Source organism: Oncorhynchus gorbuscha, unplaced genomic scaffold (assembly GCF_021184085.1).
Source record: "Oncorhynchus gorbuscha isolate QuinsamMale2020 ecotype Even-year unplaced genomic scaffold, OgorEven_v1.0 Un_scaffold_18615, whole genome shotgun sequence".
Lineage (NCBI taxonomy): Eukaryota > Metazoa > Chordata > Actinopteri > Salmoniformes > Salmonidae > Oncorhynchus > Oncorhynchus gorbuscha.
Genome location: NW_025760073.1, coordinates 114 through 3,944, shown reverse-complemented (window position 1 = coordinate 3,944; position 3,831 = coordinate 114). Strand labels below are relative to the sequence as shown.

Below are 3,831 nucleotides of genomic sequence, written 5' to 3'. Positions count from 1 at the left end.
CTCCCTGAGTCGTGACGAGGTTTCTTCCTCACCTTGTTGCTAGGAGCTGAACCTATTTAATACTGTGGTCAGGGCCTGTTACTGTGTGTGTGTTTCTCCAGACACAAGACTAATGTGTTTTGTCTCTTCCAGGCGCTCCTTCACTCACAAGAAGCTCAACATCACAGGGAAGAGGGTGAACCTGGCCATCTGGGTAAGGCCTTCTTCTCTCTTCTTCTTCTTCTGCTTCCTTCTCGCCTCTCTCGCTCTCTCGCTCTTCGCTCGTCGCTCTCGCTCGCTTCGCTTCTGCGTCTCTGCGAGTCGGACACTCCTCTGTCCCCAATGGCATCCTGGTTCCCAGCAGTAATGCTTTTGGACTCAAGAGCTCATATGGGGAACAGGATGTAGATCCCTTAATCTGCTTTGACTTCCTGTTAATCCTCGAAGAAATGATATGGTCCTGCAGTGATCTCTCTCTCTCTGTCCTATAACATATGGTCCTGCAGTGATCTCTCTCTCTGTCCTGTAACATATGGTCCTGCAAGTGATCTCTCTCTCTCTCTGTCCTGTAACATAGTGGTCCTGCAGTGATCTCTCTGTCCTGTAACATATGGTCCTGCAGTGATCTCTCTCTCTCTGTCCTGTAAACATATGGTCCTGCAGTGATCTCTCTCTCTCTCTGTCCTGTAACATATGGTCCTGCAGTGATCTCTCTCTGTCCTATAACATATGGTCCTGCAGTGATCTCTCTGTCCTATAACATATGGTCCTGCAGTGATCTCTCTCTGTCCTGTAACATATGGTCCTGCAGTGATCTCTCTCTCTCTGTCCTGTAACATATGGTCCTGCAGTGATCTCTCTCTCTCTCTCTCTCTGTCCTGTAACATATGGTCCTGCAGTGATCTCTCTCTCTCTCTCTCTCTGTCCTGTAACATATGGTCCTGCAGTGATCTCTCTGTCCTGTAACATATGGTCCTGCAGTGGTCCTGCATATGGTCCTGCAGTGGTCTCTCTCTCTCTCTCCTGTAACATAATTAAACATATGGTCCTGCAGTGATCTCTCTCTCTCTCTCTGTCCTATAACATATGGTCCTGCAGTGATCTCTCTCTCTCTCTCTGTCCTGTAACATATATTCCTGCAGTGATCTCTCTCTGTCCTGTAACATATGGTCCTGCAGTGTAACATATGGTCCTGCAGTGCTCTCTCTCAATCCCTCATCTCCTCCTCTGTCCTGTAACATATGGTCCTGCAGTGATCTCTCTCTCTGTCCTGTAACATATGGTCCTGCAGTGATCTCTCTCTCTCTGTCCTGTAACATATGGTCCTGCAGTGATCTCTCTCTCTCTGTCCTGTAACATATGGTCCTGCAGTGATCTCTCTCTGTCCTGTAACATATGGTCCTGCAGTGATCTCTCTCTCTCTCTGTCCTGTAACATATGGTCCTGCAGTGATCTCTCTCTGTCCTGTAACATATGGTCCTGCAGTGATCTCTCTCTCTTCTCCTGTAACATATGGTCCTGCAGTGATCTCTCTCTGTCCTGTAACATATGGTCCTGCAGTGATCTCTCTCTCTCTCTGTCCTGTAACATATGGTCCTGCAGTGATCTCTCTGTCCTGTAACATATGGTCCTGCAGTGATCTCTCTCTCTGTCCTATAACATATGGTCCTGCAGTGATCTCTCTGTCCTGCATATGGTCCTGCAGTGATCTCTCTGTCCTATAACATATGGTCCTGCAGTGATCTCCCCCTGTCCTATAACATATGGTCCTGCAGTGATCTCTCTGTCCTATAACATATGGTCCTGCAGTGATCTCTCTCTCTCTCTCTGTCCTATAACATATGGTCCTGCAGTGATCTCTCTGTCCTATAACATATGGTCCTGCAGATCTCCGGTCCTATAACATATGGTCCTTGCATAACATATGGTCCTGCAGTGATCTCCCCCTGTCCTATAACATATGGTCCTGCAGTGATCTCTCTGTCCTATAACATATGGTCCTGCCTCATTTGATGCAATAGGAACAGGAATCCGGCATCCATTCTGATTTGAGTCAGTCTGTTGCAGGCAGGGAGAGATGCATCGTTGACATTATTTGTCTGAATCAGTCTGGCTTGCAGGTGTTTCTTCCTGGTGTGTAATGTTGTTCTCGCCACCAAACTGTAGCCAGAGTCACTGTCCATGTCAAACAGTCTTTTTCCAGAGGCTTGAACAGTGGACTCTCTCTCTCTCTCTCTCTCTCTCTCTCTCTCTGTCTCTCTCTCTCTCTCTCTCTGTCTCTCTCTGTCTCTGTCTCTCTGTCTCTCTCTCTCTGTCTCTCTCTCTCTCTGTCTCTCTGTCTCTCTCTCTCTCTGTCTCTCTGTCGCTCTGTCGTCTCTGTCTCTCTCTGTCTCTTCTGTCTCTCTGTCCTCTCTGCTCGCTCTGTCTCTCTCTGTCTCTCTGTCTCGCTCTCTTCTGCGCTCTCTCGCTCTACCCCAGGATACAGCAGGTCAGGAGCGCTTCCACGCCTTAGGTCCCATCTACTACAGAGACTCCAACGGAGCCATATTGGTCTATGACATCACAGATGAGGACTCTTTCCAGAAGGTGGCTATGATCTCCTCGGGGAGAACAGCGGAGAGCCGTGTCCCAAAGAGCACCCTAATTCCCTATACAGTGCACTACATTTGACCAGGGCCCATAGGGAAACGGGGTGCTATTAGGAACACAGCCTCTGGAGAGAAGAACATCATTTCAAAAATGAGTTACATAGAAATGTCAAGATGTATGATTATGGAAAATGGTTTCTTTTGATATTCATATTTAATTTGCATCGGTGTCTCTGTGTTCTAATGTTGAAATGTTCTTTTCTTGAACTGTAAATCGATCTGAAATGTAATGTCTTTGCTTTGTAGGTGAAAAACTGGGTCAAAGAATTGAGGAAAATGTTGGGGAATGAGATTTGTTTATGTATAGTAGGTAAGTTATTGCAGACCATAGCAAACTTTTCACTTTTCAACACTTCTTTTATAGTTTATCACATTTCACCCTGTAAATGGATCAATCTTGGGTAGGGTAGCCTAGTGGTTAGGGGCGAGGGGTGGCCTAGTGGTTAGGGGCGAGGGGTGGCCTAGTGGTTAGGGGCGAGGGGTGGCCTAGTGGTTAGGGCGGGGGTGGCCTAGTGGTTAGGGGCGAGGGGTGGCCTAGTGGTTAGGGGCGAGGGGTGGCCTAGTGGTTAGGGGGCGAGGTGGCCTAGTGGTTAGGGGGCGAGGGGTGGCCTAGTGGTTAGGGCGAGGGTGGCCTAGTGGTTAGGGCGAGGGGTGGCCTAGTGGTTAGGGGCGAGGGTGGCCTAGTGGTTAGGGGCGAGGGTGGCCTGAGTGGTTAGGGGCGGTGGCCTAGTGGTTAGGGCGAGGGTGGCCTAGTGGTTAGGGGTGGCCTAGTGGTTAGGGGTGGCCTAGTGGTTAGGGGTGGCCTAGTGGTTAGGGGCTAGGGTGGCCTAGTGGTTAGGGGTGGCCTAGTGGTTAGGGGTGGCCTAGTGGTTAGGGGTGGCCTAGTGGTTAGGGGTGGCCTAGTGGTTAGGGGGTGGCCTAGTGGCGGGGTGGCCTAGTGGCGAGGGGTGGCCCTAGTGGCGAGGGTGGCCTAGGTGGCGAGGGGTGGCCTAGTGGCGAGGGGTAGGCCCTAGGGGCGAGGGTGGCCTAGGGGCGAGGGTGGCCTAGGGGCGAGGGGTGGCCTAGGGCGAGGGGGTGGCCTAGGGGCGGGGGTGGCCTAGGGCGAGGGTGGCCTAGGGCGAGGGTGGCCTAGGGGGCGAGGGTGGCCTAGGGGCGAGGGGTGGCCTAGTGGTTAGGGGTGGCCTAGTGGTTAGGGGTGGCCTAG

The 3,831-nt window shown here is 51.2% G+C and overlaps 1 long non-coding RNA gene across 1 annotated transcript; it reads left to right on the top strand.

The window, feature by feature from the left end:
- Window positions 1-134: 134 nt before the first annotated feature.
- LOC124030947 lies at window positions 135-3,044 on the top strand. The gene is made up of 3 exons (XR_006838054.1): window positions 135-193; window positions 2,458-2,565; window positions 2,874-3,044. It is a non-coding gene; the product is annotated as an uncharacterized LOC124030947 (long non-coding RNA).
- Window positions 3,045-3,831: the final 787 nt, after the last annotated feature.